Raw genomic sequence first — 18,696 nt, 5'->3', positions numbered from 1 at the left:
CAGGGAACTATACTTCTCACTCCATTGATCAGTGGTTGCCGAGAAGTTATTACTGTTCTGAGGAAGAAAAAATACATTCAGCATGGACTTTATGTCCTTAAAAATTATGCTGAACATTAAAAAGAAGGAAACAGTATTCAGGAAATATTATGGATGATACTTTAATCACTTATGTTAGAAAACTAGGGCAAAAAAGCTGCAACTTTTTCTTTTCGCAATTCATGGTGTTAATAAAAAATGGGGTCATTATAGAGGCAATGAAAAACAAATATTTAGGTTTTTTAACTTTTAGTGATTACAACATCAAATTTGTTACAGCAACATTGCTTTGACACTTAATTTTCTTATTTAAGAAAATATGAATAAAACTATTTTGATTTATCATTCTTATAATTATATATTTCTTTTTTTTTTTTTTTAGGAAAGCACAATCCAAGGTTGAACACTGTTTTCTAGCTTAATTTATATGATCTTTTTTAAACATTGGGTCATCAAGAGAAATTTGCTATAACGCATAGAAAATTTAGGCATTTTGGGATCAAATGTTCAGAAAAGTATCATATCATGAGTGGATAAAAATGAATATTTTAATTTCTGATATCACAAGGTACACCAAGGCGACTTCATATTCATTATTCTAAAAGAGGATTTATTAAACTCTATTTTTAACAGTAAGTTACACATTGTCTTGGCTAAAAGGCCATGATCCCCATCACTTTCTTATCCGCTACATTTAATTCATTACAAAGCTCTGAAAATTACTCTGGGAAAATTTCTTCTTAATATATTCCCTGTTCTCCATTCCTTTTGATGCTTTTTCAGCTTAGTCACAAACTGTGTCATTTGAACTATTATTGCAATAATGTCTTAATTAATTATTTTTTCAAGCTACTAGCTAGACCCATTAATAGATCATGAATTATCTAGGGGGTCATTGACCAGCAATTTTTAAAGAGTGAAAAAGAATAAGATAGATTATAATAAAAAAATGAGTGTCCCTCTCACACATGGTCTATGCAATTTTGTTTTTGTACAGTGCATACGTAGGTGTGTGTAGCAATAGCAGCAGTAGAAATGGCACTAGGAGTAGATCATGATTTAAAATATATTTCTTACTAGGCACCTTTGTTAAAATAAATTGACAAACTGCTGAAACTAGCTCCTTGATATAGGGACTCCTGATTTTAATCCATTCCGTTTTAGGAATGGTATTTTTTTATTGAAATGGGCATTGTTCATATTAGTATGCTAACTAAAAATCTTCAGGGGCTTTTATCCAGATTCCTAATTGAAGCTTTCATAACTTGTCCCTACCCTTATTTCCCACAAATTTCAGTCCATACTCTCAAACCCTGCCATGATACAAATGGCATCAGAACACTCCATGTTCTTTTCTATTTGTATCCTTTCATTTATGCTAATGTCTTTGCTGAAGTGACCTTCTTTCCCAAAACACTGTAACCTTCAACCCCCAAAATTCATATCAATTCTTAGAGCTAAAGTGTTACTATTTATAGGAATGCTTTACATTTCTTCAGCAGAACTGAATACATCCACTGCTCTGGTTTAAAGTATTTACTTACCCTTCTATTTTACTATATATGAAACTTTGTCATATATAGTTGCTTATATAGCTTGACATTATCAATTAAGTTAATAGATCTAAGAATAATAGCACAGAGATATATCTGTGTATTCTGAGTGTATGTGTGTGAATTGAGAAACTGTTTCCAGGGTATTTGGTACCTTGATCCACTAGGATGCTCTAAACCAGATTCTAAAAACATACATGTCCTTGACCAGTAAGTTAATATAATTAAGAAAAATGGGCAACTTAGCTTGGACAATTTCCTCATTTAAAGTGGACAGTCTCCTGGTCCTATGAGGACAAAAGTCAAGGGACACAAATCTTCCAACTGGATTGGGCCTCCAGGATGTCAGGCTTGTGAGTTCTGCATTAAATCTTCTGATTTCCTGTATAATCATTTCAAGTCTTAATTTTCAATATGCTAGTTCTATTAATAATCTTAAAGCTGTGTCATTCGAAAGCGGTATACTGTGGGTTTGGAGAGGTGGACTAAGGGGTCAAAAGTTGCTAGTTAATGTGCACTAAGTTGAAAATTGTATTTTAACTGTCTTAGAAGTTGTGTTAACTAAAAATAGACCAAAACTGAAAAACATCATCGGTTTTAGTTGGAATTTTAAATTAAAACAAGAAATATGATTTTCGGCACCGACACACCTATTTTCAGTGACTAATATTTTCTGTAAGCAGACCTATCACAATTCAGAACCAGTTAGGAAGACTAGGGGAGTTCTGAAGGTTAAAATATACTTTTATTCCCTTTTAAAAAAAACAAAACCAACACTGACTCATAGAAATCACTTGAGGATGACAATAGGATAAAAGAAACTATAGCATTTAACCATCTTTATGTTGTTAGGATGTTCCCCTCACCTCCTTTTTAAATTAAATGATAACAATTCTGGTTTGCAATTTGTGAAAGAAAAAAAAAGGGAACTCCAAGTTCTCCCTTAACCAAGATAGAGTTCTCTTTAGGTTAAACATCACATAAAATGTTGAGTCATGCTTAAAATTCTATTATATTGGATATAATAGATCAGAATGCAATATACAATATAAAAGCATACAAAATACAGTAGGTCATACATATCTTTAATATAAAAGTCATCAAATTAAGCATTTCAAATATTAATAGTTTTCTTAAATTATACATAGAGGGTCAAGCCTGGGAAATTTGAGAAATTAAAGCGAAAGGCAAGTCATGTGTATACATGAGTTAAATAAGATTATTGTTAATGATCAGGAAGCTAAAAAAGCATGAAGAGTACATTTACACAATGCTTTGATGAGAGTCTATGAATGAATAATAAGGGCAAGAATATCTGTAAAAATATGACATTTATGGAAAGGGAACTATTTTTCCCATCTCAAACAACACTACCTTGAAACTAATTTAATTGACTCTGAATGTTGATTCCTTTAGTCCCCCTTCCAGCAACGCTTTGTTCCTACCTCTGTTGTTACTGTTATTACATTATTTTATTTTTCCTCTCTATATTTCTGTTTCCTCTATCAGACTGCAAACTACAAATGTAATAAACCATGTCATTTGTTTTTATATCCTTAGTACCTACTGAAGTCCCTCATAATTTGACAACTAGTGGCAGCTTGTTTTCTGTCTGCTGAATGAATGAAATGCTTGTTGAATTAATGCGACAATAAATTAACGGAATAACAACTTCAAATGATCATTATAAAACTTCAAATAAATGTTCTTTTTCAAAAAATTACATTGAGAAGTCATACAATTGTATCAAAAGTGGTGCCTTTTAGCAAAAAATACTATGAATATCAAATCTTGATTAATCCTTGCCAAATTCTGTCAATATCTAAGTTAGTCAGTCCTTAGACATCTTTATAATGGAGTCATAGTCATATTTTAACAATGAATGGGGAAAAATATCATTAACAAATCTTCACAGCATGGATTTGAACCCAAATTGGCATCCCAAACATTCTGAATCCAAAGTTATTGCACACTTTGGGAGTTTCAAACAGTTTCAATTATCCAAAATACGTATTCTCCCCCTCCCCAAAAAAAAACCTCTCACCAATGAAAGAATATCTAAAACAATAGGCTACAAAACTCCACAAATGAAATTTTTATGTGTTTGTTTAATAAAACAACGATATTACACAGCCAATATCACTTAGGTAGAGTTAGACTGAATGTGACTCCAATTTTTCTAACTCCAAGTAGAATGTCCCCCTTCTCATGTATACTATTCAGGTTTTGACAGTAAACTTTAAAATTAAAATTGCTTTATTTCCAATTTAAAACATCATTAGTGCTCGCTGAACTGGAAAACACACAATGCACAAATACACATATAAATAAAATAAATAAATTAGTATATGTTTATATATGTGTGTATGTGCATGAGTACATGCATATATATATATATATATACAGTTAATTATCTATGTATATATATATATATGCATGTGTACATATCTCAAGTAAAATTAACTCCTTTTTCTTTTTTTGGAAAATTTTGGAAATTACATTTTGGAAAACGTTATTTTTACAAGTTGACCAATGAGGAAAAAGTTTACTCATATACATGGCAAGCGGAAGAAAAAAAAAAATTCAAACAATGCAGCTGACAGGCCCTATTCAAAAGGTATCTATTGCATCCTGAGAAAATGGAGTCCTAGAGTTCCAGAGCCCAAAAGAAATTTATAACATCTCGTTCAACTGCCTCATTTGGCAGCTCTGGAAACTGAAGTCCAAAGTGGCTTACCTACTTGTTCAAAGTCACACAACTATATTTAGCTGCAAAGTCAGCATGAGGATACAGATTTCTTCACTCTCAAATGAGTATTATTTCAATTACACTTCATGGGAGAGTACACACCGCTTCGCAACAATGACCATTTAACTGCAAATATTTACATCTTCTGTGCACATAGGTCGCAGATACAATTTGTGTACAATGAATATACTCTGTGCAAGTTAACCTTCAACCATCAGAAGGCATATTTATAGTTATTGAACAGCTAAGCTGCCCTAGGTTTTAACTGGACACTTGCATCATATTATTTCATTTCTTCACACACAACAAACAAAAAAGAAGATACGGATCATTCTTTTCCCATTATGTGTGGAGAAACTGACGCTCAGAGAAGCTTAAAATTACATAGCTTAAAATTAAATGTACGTAAAATGGAAGAACTTCTGTTTAAACACAGATCTGCCTGACTTCATGACCTCATTTAATCAAGGTATTAGCTCCCATGAAAGAAGAGGGCACCTGTCTGCTGTTTACTTACTGTGGTAGACTGAATTAGGTGCCCTGATTTAGACAAGTTCTTCCTCTAGATCTGCAATCTTGTGGGTGTGACCCCATGGTAAATGGGAACTCTTGAAGTTATTTTTAGTTAAGGTGTGCCCCAAATGAATGAGGGTGGGACTTAATGGTATTTCTAGAAACCTCATAAAGAGACCATTGGCCACAGAGTGGAGCTAGAAACTGGAAGTCAACAGAACCCGGAACAAGAAGAGAAAGGTGAGGACTTCACACTTTTCGGAGAAACTAAATAAGATGTGCATTTAAAAACAATGATAGAAACTTTATGAGTTTATTAGTTATTTGTCATTTCCACTTTTCAAAGTGACATACCTGGATTAAAAAAAAAAGCCTTATTTCAATCACAATCCGTACTAAATTCTAGATTTAGTAATGTTAGATTTTTTAAAAATCATAACTAGTGAGAATAAAATTTAAATTCTGATTTTCCGAAAGAACATAAGGTCTATAATTGAAATTAACAGATAAAATCACAAAGATAAATTGCATTTTAAAACTGTAAAATTTCATAAATAAAAATATGCATAAAATGTTAAACAAAATATAAGGTGGAAAATATACTGGATCTGACTTCCTAACAGAAACTTAGTTGATTACTAGAACAATAGTCAAGTTAAGGAAAACATATTCTCAATGTGGAACAGGAAAGAATTAAGGCTATTCTTGGTGAACAAGTAGAAGAGAGATGCATACATTTTTTTTATGACTCTCTCAGAAAAGAGAGTCTACTGTGCTACAGAAGACTCAGCATTCATAGAAGGTCAAGAGGATGATTTACAGTCTGCTATAAATTATCCACCAGTGGAGAATCAAAAATTGATTGAGTTATAAAAATGCATTGAACCAGTCAAAGAAACTCAGTTCTTCCATCTTTTTCTATTGTGAAACATACAGTCCCTGTATTTAGGGAGATGGATCATCATAAAGTAATAATCCATTACAATGCTATTTTAGTTTCCTGAAGAAATATATATCTTCTTACATTTATAACTGATTTCATGTTTTCACATTTTATACACATTCCCATCTATTTAACAGTGTTCTTTTGTTTTCAGTATCAAATTGCTGAATATATTAGTCAATGCCACTTACATTCAGTTATTCAATGTAAATTATATAAATATTTGATTAATTTGGGAAAATTTGTCTTCTTGCTTATATCAGACAATGAGACATTTGCATTTCAAGCCCATGGGATTTCCCATCTTTTAAACAAAACAAAAATTCAACAAATGGTGCTGCAATAATGGGATACTCACATGGAAAAAGAATGAAATGTGACCCCTGCCATACAGCATACAAAAAAAAAGCAAATAACACTCAGGTGGTGGTGGGTGACTGAAGTTCATGGAATATTTTGTTTTTAGCTAAGTCATAAATAAGAATACTTTTCATGCAATCAGCATCGATATTAGTAACTGCTATCAAAAGGAAAACAATGGAAGCCAAGGCTGAAGGAGAAGTCCTCTTGAAAGAGAGGAGAATGGAAGAGTGACTAATGTGAAATATGTCCCTTTTATTGCCCAAAATGTATGTGATGTCTTCCCACAATTGTGGCCAATGTTTCAGATGCTCTTGATGAAAAAACTGTAAGCTTCCCACCCAACCACAAGGATCCAGGAGGGTGGTTGCTTGGAGAACCCTGGGCTATCAGAGAGATGAGACGGGACACAAATCTCCTTCCTCTTCTGAATCCTCCTCCAGGAGACTAAAAGGGAAACAAGCCCTCATGACCAGGAGTCATATATTTTCAGTTTATATAAATACCAATTGCCAGGACGTTAATGTAGGAAAGAAGTAGGAGCAACCCAGCTTCCAGGCTGCCAGGGCTCCCAGGGCTCACCCACTGCTCCTTCAGACCTGACTGACAGTTCTTCCAGAGTTCCCCACATATGCAAGTGGCCTTAGAAGTTCATTCTTGATGGAGAAGAGCTGGAAAGATTCACTGATTACAAGTTACCTGGAGAATTTAGTAAGAGATCTGGATATAATAGATTTCCTGATGCTTGTTTGTGAAATTAATATCATGTTTCTCTGACATCAAACTCACATGTACTGCTTCCTGGAAAATAGTCATTTTCAGAACTAGCCAATGGATTCCTATATCTAATGGGGGACAATGTTCAATGAATGTTGAACCTTGAGTTTTCCTCTGAGTCTGAATTATGAACTAAAGTAGATGACACTGACAAGTCTATTGGAATAACATTTCTTAGAACAGAAGGGCAATGATCACCCTGGAGCATAATGCAAGGACTTTTTTTTGATGATCTTGAAGGTGTTGGCCTACCAGAAGGAAAGTGCTCAAGAGAAACTCTAGAATTGTTTAAGTGGGCTTGCCAATCTTGTTCATAATCATGGGTGCCAGAGCTATGTGCCATAGAAGTACAATCACTAGATACCCTTTCAGCATTGAGACCCAGACTTTTGTCTGGGTTCAGATTTGTTGTCCCATGAATGGCAGGCCTGTTTCTCATTTTCATTGTCTCCACCGACATTTCCTTTAGTAGCCTTCCCATCAATAAACCCAGGGTCTTGGAAGATCTTTGGCCTGAGAGAAGGCTGCTCTGTCTCTGGCTCCACAGCATTGCTTATTCCTAATGAGCTATGAGTAAATTCTATTCTTCTTAAGGAGTTAGCTCTTTGATTTTTTCATTATCTTCTTCCAGATATTTATTTTTCTGTCTTAGTGATTGATATCCCAGGAAATCTGCTTCTTACATAATTTGAAATAAAATGGTGTGAGTGTATACCAACCAACAGAATTACTTCCTCTAAATGGATCTCCTTCAGTATTTAATGATAAAATGGAATAAAAATCCTTGTCTCTGAACTTGAATCAAGTCCTTCTTGGCCTTACCTTCAGGGTGAATGTGCATAATGGCTCTGAGGACTCATTCAACACTTGAGGATTATTTGTTCCTTGGAAGGTTTGGAATAGAGCTGAGTGAAGTTCTCTCTGGGAAAGAGTATTCCAGTCTCCTTTGATGACTCTTTCAGGGTTGTTCTTAGCTCTGGTCAGCTGTAGGAAGGCACTAAGATTTGTCTCTGTCGAACTGGCCTCATTAGATTAGTGTTACTTATCCACATTGGGCCTTCTTTTGAGCTGCTAGATATTATTGTGTTGCAATCAGGTAGTATTGTGCTGTCTTTTTCTGAATTTTTCCAATCAGTCCTGTTGCAAATCTATCCCTTCAGCTCCAATTATCCAATATCTACCCTATTTCTGTCTCCTGATGATCTGTTCTTAACTGAAATTCTCCAAGTTCATTCATTAATGTTAGTTCATATCAATGAGACCATACAGTATTTGTCCTTTTGCTTCTGGCTAATCTCACTCAGCATAATGTCCTCAAGGTCCATCTACATTGTTACATGCTTCATGACTTTATTCTGTCTTAGTGTTGTGTAACATTCCATCGTACATATATACCACAGTTTGTTTAGCCACTTGTCTGTAGATGGACATTCGGGCTGTTTCCATCTCTTGGCAATTGTAAATAATGCTACTATAAACATTGGTGTACAAATGTCCATTTGTGTCCTTGCCCTCATGTCCTCTGAATAGATACCTAGCAATGGTATTGCCAAATCATATAGCAATTATATACTTAGCTTCCTGAGGAACCACCAAACTGCTTTCCACAATGGTTGTATCATTTGACGTTCCCACCAATACTGGATAAGTGTACCTCTTTCTCCACATCGTCTCCAGCACTTGTTGTTTTCTGTTTTATTGATAATGGCCATTCTGGTGGGTGTGAGATGATATCTCATCGTGGTTTTGATTTGCATTTCCATAATAGCCAGGGAAGTTCAGCATCTTTTCATGTGTCTTTTAGCCATTTGTATTTCGTCTTCTGAGAAGTGTCTGTTCATTTCTTTTGCCCATTTTGTAATTGGGTTGTTTGTCTTTTCGTTGTTGAGCTGATTTATTTTAATTATTTAATTTAATTTAATTTAATTATTTAATATTAGGAAATACAATGCCAAATTTAATTTTCACCTACAAAAATTAACCCAAACAAGATGTGCATTAGTATCATTCATAATTAATTTATCTTTACAGTCCATTCATTTCTTTAGTATACATGCATGTCTGATGCTTTGAAGAACACTGGTATTTATAGCATTATTATTATTATTATTAACCTTACTGGACAGTAGAAAAATTAATGTTTAGACACCTTAAGATATTTGCCCAATATTACTTTTCTAGTGATTGCTGGGAACCCAGGTTTTCTGATTTGTAATCTGTAAGACTTTTCTCTATATCACTCCTCATGTTTCTGTGTTTTCTTTTCAATTGTAAGGGTTTAAATCACTTTTTCTGTATATACTATTTCATATTAATTCTGGAAATCAGTGGTGTATAAATTCTATGACAATGGTTATATGAACACAAATCAAAATTTTCTCAAATCTCCATTAGTTCTTTCATTCATGTATTCATAATAATAATAAGTAAATATTATACACCTCAATGTACCAGGTTTGGTGCTAGGCCCTAAAATAAATCAGAGCATATTATCTAAGCCAGAGCTTCTGAAAGTTTATTGCCCATAAAAATCACCTTGGCATTGTCATCAGATGTCTTTTCTGATTCAGCAGATCTGGTGCAAAGACTGAGATTCTGTATTTCCAGCAAGCTTCAGGTGACACCAATGCTGGTTGTCTAAAGCATACTTTGAGTAGCAAGGATTTCTTTATATGTATATGTATATATTTAATAGCTCTCAATTTATTTCTCTTTGTTATTCTCTTTTTAAGGAAAGATAATTAGGAACCAAGAGGAAATTAGGAGGGAATTCATCAAAGAGAAGAAAATTTCTAGTATGTTGGTTAACAAAATGAAAAAAGGAATAAATAAAAGAAAGTGATTTAGGCTAAAAGGAAAATTTGGGCATGATAGGAAAAAGTGAAGTAAAAAGAAGGGAAAAAATAAGTGAAGGTAAATTTGTAATTGCAACTAGTTTACCAAAACTGACTAAAGAAATGTTTTCTAGGTCTTAGTTATCACTCAAGTCATGCTCACCAGTCCTAGAATCTCTGTATAATCACAGTGAGGAGCCGTATATGATGGTCAAAGAATATATTTTGCCTGTAGAAATTGCGAATTGACCTCTCCCCCAGAGCCCACAGCAAAAAAACAAAGACTATTGAGTGTCTGACCAGGTTAATTTGTTGTAAGCGCTGATGAAGGCCTTTGTTCCATGGAAAATCAGCAAAGCTGAAGTGCTGCCTCACACTTCTTACAATCCCCAGCTGGCCCAGAGAAAGAAATAATTCACTATCACCTTCCCCCACAAAAGTGGGATGAGGAGACTAGGGAAGACGGTATGACGCATCGGCCTCCACATCAACATCAACAGGAAATACCAGAGCACGTTTTGTTGTTACTCCTTTTAGGAAATCACCATTGCCAAGTTTGTGAAATTTTATAAATAAACAGTGAAAATAGGCTTTTATATAAATATATACGGGAGTAAATTACCCCCAAAATACTAAAAAAATAATTGCAGACAAATTTAAAAGGACTTTAAAGAATGTGTTTTTGCAAAACATGACCAAATAATCTTATTCTTTAATTTAAACTGCAAAACGTAAATCTCACAAAAATTTTACAACTAGACAAAGTGGAAAATAACCAAGAAAAAAAGGATAGAAAAGATACTTTTATATAGCTACATGAAGATAGCTTTCTAAACCTGTTTTTGTTTTCCTATCATTATCTATATATTATATATAGAGAGATAATGATATATTATATATATCATTATGTATAATTATATAATGATATACTGTATATATATACACTCTTTTCAAACTCCAAATGTTTGGAATTTTAGAGATTAACCAGAGATAACTTGTAAATAAGTTGGGTAAATGTTTACAAGTGTTGGACAGGGGTTTGTTACAGGCAATGCTATCGCTCTGGGGCTCTGTGAGTAGCACTGCTCAGTCTAATCCATACATCGTATGTAAAGTCTAAAAGTGATCTAACTATCTTACCATGCAGGTGCAGTAGACATCGGCATGTCCTGTAAAATGTTGTTCAGCACATTGTACAGGTGACAGAATGTGTGAATGGTTTAGCTCTTTCTGTAAGATGTGGAGAGGTTTGCTATGTTCTCCTTAGTGTAGGACCGGCTGTCAATTCATGGCACTATACTAATACTGTAATGTGATCCAGGATATTGTCTTGAAATATTTTGTTATATCTAATGACTATGAATCCATTTTGATTATTCTGGAATATCTCAAAAGCTTTAGGTAAAATTACAAAGCAGAAGATCTTCATTCAGGAGTGAAATTCTCTAATTCTACCTTTGAAGCTTTTGTAAGACTTTCTGCATTATTTGGAATAATAGAACTGGCCATAGACAAGTATTTGAAAATGCCATGTGTATAAGAGACTTTTTGTCTTAGTGATTATTCTTAAATCCATATAGCACCAATTCTCCTTTAAGAAGTATGTAGAGGCATTCATTTCTGTAATATGCACAGTACCTGCCTGACTTACCATTGGCTCTCAAAGTTTGTCATATGACTCAATCCATTTAATAAGTTTATGAGTACCTTTGAGAAAATAATTTAGGGTTCATCTTCTAACAGACTATTTATATTTTAAACGACAACAAAAATAAAACCAAACAAATGTGTTTCAACTGTTAGAATTGTAGTTAATGTGACAGCTGGATAAGAGAGGGATTTGGGGTATTAGATGGCTCTAAATGTGGTTGGTCAGGTAAGTACTGGTACTAGTGGTTTATCATTTTAAACTCACATATATTTCCTTACTTGTATTGATGAGAGCAGGACAAACATTAGTGAGCTGAATATTTGGAATGTCTGCTTTATTAGTTAATACAACAAAGTTAGCTATAGATGAGTCTATTGCACTTCTCTTTGCTTAAAAATGCCAGAGACACAAATGTTGCTTGCCAAAAAGAAGAGATTACCACAGACAGGAACAGAGCAATTTTGGAGGTGAAATTATACACACAATAAAACATTCTTTTCTAGACATCTGCTCTGTATCAACTCTACTGACAGGGGACACGTAGGAAAGAAGTCACAGTTTCCTGCAATTTTCAGGATAGTACATTTAGAGTATCCAAAACTCTCATTAATCTTTGAAAACATGGGTCAGTGTTTTAAGGAATAACATTAAAATAAGATTTCTTCCTATGGACACATTTTTATCTTGTTCTCTAGCTGTTGGCGGATGGTACACACCTTGTTAAATTTATGCTCCCCTGAAGCACGAGGTTTAACATCACACAAACTTTATCATCCTTTATGGCCCTTCCTTATCAGAAAGACCGGCGGGCCAAGAGAAGATAAGGGCTGTTCAATTTTAGTGATTGATTGGCCTCCCTTATTATTCCATCTTGGAAAATTAATTTTCCATCTTGCTCCTTGCAATATGATGTTCACTAATTAAGGAACTGTATATTAGGTCTATGAGGGTTATGCATATAAAAACTATTGAGCACAATGAATATAAGACTATTATTTGAATTGTGTTTTCAGATATCTTCATTTGGAAATAGAAATTTTTCTCGTATATTTATTTTTCTACTACTTATGCATCTATATATGAAACATATTTGGCAATCACTTCAATATTTTGTCATTTACAAGGGAATGAAACTTAAGCTTTAATTGACTTTTCAATCATTATGTTTTTTACTCTAAGCATCATGAAATTATATTGATTAAGGATACTAATTTGTATAGCATCCCACTGAAGCCAGCATTTAATTTAATTGATTAATTAGTGATACAAATAGTCACTGAGGGAAAGGAAATGCATAACAATATGTATATGTCTGTGTATATCTACCATTATATGTACAAACATATATAATATGTGCACTTTTCACAGGCTTATTTTAAAATATTTTATGTGGGACAATAAAAATAACATTATTCAAAACAACACAGCAAATGACAGTAACGCTGCTTATAAGACCTTTTTTCCCCAAGAAGACAACTCTTTGGACTAATAATATAAGCTGGGATACGGTTAAATAAGGAAGTTAGCATTTTATTTCTATAAAGCATTCAAAAGAAAAAAAGTTTGAGTTAAAAAAAAACCCTGATGTTGAATGAAGATTTTATCTAAAAATACTTTGATTTATAAATTTAGAGTTCAATTTAAGTGAAACACCTGGGTGAATCAAATACTTGAGGGGTCACTCAATTAATTAGTGCCTTCTGCAAGCAGAACAAGTTTAATTTATCTCTCCCTCAACAAAATTGCTATCTAACAAGAAAAGTGAGAAAACAAGCTGAAAACACAAGTTACACATGTAAATAATCAACTAAATCTGTCTTTAGCCATGCCAATACATGCACAATGCACCTTCGGGAATGTGAGGAATTTTGAAGATTCTAATGATTGTCACTAAAATTTTAATGATTTCAATCAGTTTGAAATGGATAGGAAACTTTTTCAAGGAAGAATGAGGTTTTGATTGAGTTTGAAAGTGAAAAAAGGAGACACATGCACAATAGCACAAGGCCACATTTAACTTGGAGAAGGAACAGGTATTTGATGCCCAGATGATGAACCAGATGCAAAGCGAAAGACAGGGGCTGTTAGGGAAAGCGGAGGTCTGGAAAAATGATCTGTCATTGGAAGACTTCATGCCCACAATCAAGTTATTTATTGATTGATCGAGTTACTTATGTATTGATGTATATAAATCAGATTAAGATTTGTTTTTTCAAGAGCTGGTACAGGCCTAGAACAGTCAAAGGTCGTACAATATGAACTTCAAAATAGAAAACAAAAAGCACACTAGGGAAAAAGGTAGTACTAGAAAAATAAATGAAGAGTTTGTGAGTTAAAAACAAAATGGCTGTCATTGGAGTCTGTTTATTTCTCCTCCTTCCTAGGCTTAACATAAATAAAACAATTCCAGAAATTGACATATATATTAATAACCTTTCTAAAGGATCTAACTTGCAGCTTGTTTAAGCAGAGGGAGAATTTGGTTAATCATTAATATTCCAGCAGAGAATTTTCTGGCTTACTAGTATGAAGGATATGTTCTTACTAGTGTCATAGTTTATACAATAAAAAAAAAAAAGAGAGTCACATACCCCTTGGCAAGATGTGGCAGTCTTTATTCAGAAATGGCGAAGTTTTTATTCACCTGTATTATTTATTTTCCATTTGGAATGATGGCTGTAAATGCTAACTGAACTTTGCCACAGCTACCAGCTGTCAAGTTTCAATAATAAGTAAGAGTCAGTGTCTGTTCCCTACAGTAAAGAAATAGATTTTTCAACCCATAGGTATAAAGCTTCCAATGTTCGCTATTGAATATTGTGGAATCCAGTAAGTAGTATCATACAAAACTGTAGTAAAATTGATAAAATGAAGCTCAAAATGAATTCCCCGACTAGCTATTATAGAATAGAAATGGCTTTATCTGCAGAGATTGTTTCTAATGAATCCGACAGCCAATTCTGGGCTATCTGACCCTAGTACATACTTTGATCTAGAACATTCTAACTTCTATTTTTGGAAACTAATAAAAATGTTAAAAAAACACAAAAATAATTGTGATAATTTTCATTCCTTCATTAAGATGCTTCTCCTTATTTCTTTTACACTTCTTAATAAGACCAAAACACAATTATAAACCTGTATAATTGATCACTGTTCAGTTCTTAGTCAAATAGCCTTAAAAATAATCATAGCTTAGAAAGGTATAAAAATGCTCCTAAAGTTCTATTCCTGAAAACACTCCATTGTATAAAAACACCCCAACATAAATCAGTGAATTCTGTGCCTAATCATCTAATTTGCACAATCTAAGTTTGGAGGTAAAGGTTTAGAAGCCTTTCTTAAAAGTTAAGCTAATATAAAACTGACTTTATAGAGCCCAGAAGATTTGTTTCTAATTTTATTATCATCTTTAAAAACGTTGCATCTTGGTGGGATTAATTTAAAAGAGATGTTCATGGCTCAGAAAACCTAGCTGTAATAATATTCTAAATGTTAACGTGTATAGTATCCTCTACTGTGCAGTATCCCTCTAGGTTACGAAACACTGAGCCTATGTAAATCTAGCCCTATGCAGATTATCTCAGAAGATGCATCTATAAAGTTTGACTTACAGAATAGAATCCTGTAAGTTAAAGTATTAACTAAGAAAACGGAAGTGCAATTTGGAGATAAGTTAAAAAGAAGTGTTGCAGAGTTCTAAGCAAGAGATGATGTTGGCTTAGACCTATGCGTCAGCAGTGGAGATCGGGAGAAATAATAAAATTCAGCATCTTTTTAGAAGGTAACTGCTATTAGAATTTACTAATGATTGGAATTTTGATGAGAATGAAGTGATATGGTCAGTCTACTTTTATGGCATTATAATTAATTTCATTCAGCTCACAATTCCATTTAGACTTGATACTTTATATATGTATGAACTGCTTTTCCTTCTCTCTAAGTGCATGAGTTTCAAGTTTGAGAGGTAAAAAGTTTTTGCCTGAATTCTGAGCAATAAATAGACTAGAAAAGATAATTAATTTAGAATTTACTAATGAATTGGATTTACTATATAATTTTTCTCATGCCTATTTACCATTTCTGGTTCATTAAGCAGGTTAGTTTCAGGTAAGGATGGAACCAACAATGGAGTTAGGCTCTAGAAACTTGTAGATTTACAGGAATGCATATGAAAATGTATAGTGATATTCCAGAACCATAAGGGGGTGTCAAAATATCAGCAAATCTAGTTTTTAAGTTTACAAACATGAGTTAATTTATAAAAGTAAGCATGTATCACAAACTACAGAAAGAAATCAACTCAACACTATTTGGTATTCTCTGTGGCATATATTCTTATATAGTAATTCTCATTTTAGTCCATCTAAGACCTTTAGTTATCTGGGAAAAGAAATCTCTTGGAAACTTCCAGTTGGAGAAGACACCAGTTTCAGTCAATTACTGAAATGTTATTCTCAAAGGTTCCAAAGTATCTTTTCTAGTCTATCTATTGTTCAGAATCCAGGCAAAAACGTTTCACTTCTCAAAGCTTGAAACTCATGCATTTAGAAAGAAGGGAAAATAGTTCATACATGTACAAACTGTGAAGTCTAAATGGAATTGTGAGCTGGATGAAATTCCCATTAAGGAAATAGTGAAGCTATTCCTCCTATCAGACTACTAAAATATTAGATTTGGGTAAAATGACAATAGTGGCCCAAGAACCAGTAACAGATGCTAGAATTCACCTGACAATTGGCAGTAAGGTAGATTAGGATACATAAACCATAAAGGAAAACCAAGTTACTAGGCATCACTGGAATTGGGGGTGCTAGAGTGCTGTAGGAATGGTCAAAGAATAATCAATAGTTGGGGGTAGAGTTTTCTTTAATCTAAAGTAAAATACTGGTTTTAAGTCTGTAAATTAGGCATGAAATTAGGTGCCTAACAATAAAAAGGAGCAGATGCACATTAGCCCAGTTCCAGGTTCTTTGGTTATTTAGCTGGAGGGGCACAAGATTAACTTGGTAGAAATACAAATGTGTAACAGTCCACAGTAGAACTATAGGAGAAATGCTACCAGCAAATCCACTGCTGTTCCTCAGAGAGGAATCATTACTTTCAGAATAAGAGAAGCAGGCAGTTGAATTTCATGGAATCAGAATCTGAGTTGCAAATGAATTAGACCCTGGAACCTGGATTCCTATCAGCTGATCAAAGTCAATTACAGGCAAGTAAGACATAGTGCAGAATATATAGATTCTGGGAACTGAAGATAGGGGAAAAAAGACACTGAGATGTCATTTAAAGCAAAGATGGTCACTAGTCACTCTTAAGGCATAAGAACAGAGTAAGAACCCACTTATTTGAGACCCAATGGAGTGTAAATTGGGATAATACAAAGAACCCAGCCATTAGAAATTAAGGTAACAAAGAGGAGTAAGCAGTATCAATGAGCTAATATTAAACCAGGGAACTATTACTATACAGTCTTTCTCACCACTCATACGTTAAAGTGGCCCTCATTTCAGAGTTCAAATTAGGGCTGAATCTCATGAGTTAGACAGGTCCCCAAACCAAAACTTACAGGAATGCAGAAACATGAACCAGTCATATTCACTACATTTATACTCTGTTTTCCTCCAGCCTTTATCACCTTTTAAAATAATCATCTTTGCACTGCAACAATTTCTATTATGCCCTAAACTCTTTACTTCCTTAATTTACCCTGCACTCTGATTTCGGTCTCTTCAGAAATACTAGAAGCTTTACTTCTTCTACACAAACTTACTTCAAATATACTTCAATTGGGGGCTCATTAATTCCACTTCCATGATCATTTCCTCATCAAATATCTGTGCTTCCTATCACTTTTATCTTTGGAAGCAATTTTCTTTATCTATCTACATGCTGCCAGGTTTTCTATCAATCCAATCATTCTAAAAGTTCAGATTTTTTAAGGCTCAACTGGCTTCTAATCAATCTCTAAGCCTGCACCCAAATGAGAAAAGGCAAGAACACAAGGTAATTTCAATCTACTAAATTTAGTAGATTGGAATGCTAGTGATCAATGAAAGGGGGGGTAGGGGTATGGTAGGCATGAATTTTTTGTCTGTTTTCTTTTTATTTCTTTTTCTGAATTGATGTAAATGTTCTAAGAAATGATCATGATGATGAATATGCAGCTATGTGATAAAAAAAGAATGTTCATATTGTATGCTGATTGGTTTTATTAATAAAAATTTAAGAAAAATTTTAAAAAATTAAGAAAAAGTGTACAATGGTTCAAAGTATCATCATGTAGTTGTGCATTCATCACCACAATCAGTTTTAGAACATTTTCATTACTCCAAAAATAAAACTCCCAGGTCCCTTCGCCACCCCTGCCCATTACTGACCATTGTGGTACATTTGGTTTGGTACATTTGTTATTGTTCATCCTCATCCCATTTTAATACTCAGAGTAATTATACTTAACTAGTAACATTAGCTTCATGTTGCAGGCGAGGAAACTGAGGCTCAGAAGGGTTAAATGGCTGACTCAAAGTCACATAGAAGTCAGAATTTGTTCTAAAATCATTTGAGTAACCACTATGACCATCACGTAAAATAAAATAAAAACGTGTAAAATAAAAAATTCATGAGCCTTGAAAAAAAGACAAGAACACAAGGTAAAATGTCTACAGTTATATTCATAGTTACTAATTTTATTCATCTGATAGTATTCTGTTGTGATTTTTCACGAATAGCAATCATTGCATATTTATGATTAATACACAATTAAATTTATGTTTAAGACTTTATTTCAAAATAATTTTTTAAGATCTATAAGTGTGTTTATTAGCTCTATTCCAGCATGTTTTCATGAGGTCTCAGATATTCGTCAGCATGTCACCTCAAATGACTTTCCTTTCTATCTTTATATTGCACTATTTCATATTTCAGTATACATCTTTCATTCATTTAGCAAATGTTTCTAAAAACTAAAATGCCAAGAACCTGTTCTATACATCAGAATAGGTAATTGAAACTTCTAATATCTGTAGTGTGACCATAATCCATTTTCTCCTGTTGTGCTTTTTTTCAGTTAATTAAAAGTTAAACAGATCTATAACTCGTCAAATATTTCTTGACCATCAGTGAAGAACAAATAAGAATGCCTAAACATGGGGAGAAAACTCAAAAACTAAAATATACTAATAAACACTAATCCTATTTGGCCCAAAATATCAAATATAAACAAGCTAAATTATGTCCATAGAGTCTACTAAATAATTTTTAATAAAAATAAATTA

At 33.4% G+C, this 18,696-nt stretch overlaps 1 protein-coding gene and 1 pseudogene across 1 annotated transcript in view; both read right to left on the bottom strand.

Annotated features, from left to right (window-relative positions):
* Positions 1–18,696, bottom strand: part of ST8SIA4 (ST8 alpha-N-acetyl-neuraminide alpha-2,8-sialyltransferase 4) — a 104,457-nt gene that overhangs the window by 62,380 nt on the left and 23,381 nt on the right.
* On the bottom strand, positions 4,147–10,934 carry LOC143665763 (putative E3 ubiquitin-protein ligase MARCHF10 pseudogene; annotated as a pseudogene).

Source organism: Tamandua tetradactyla, chromosome 21 (genome assembly GCF_023851605.1).
Source record: "Tamandua tetradactyla isolate mTamTet1 chromosome 21, mTamTet1.pri, whole genome shotgun sequence".
In the NCBI taxonomy this organism is placed as follows: Eukaryota; Metazoa; Chordata; class Mammalia; order Pilosa; family Myrmecophagidae; genus Tamandua; species Tamandua tetradactyla.
Note: the sequence above shows the minus strand (reverse complement) of the source record. Positions and strands in the feature narration are given on the sequence as shown.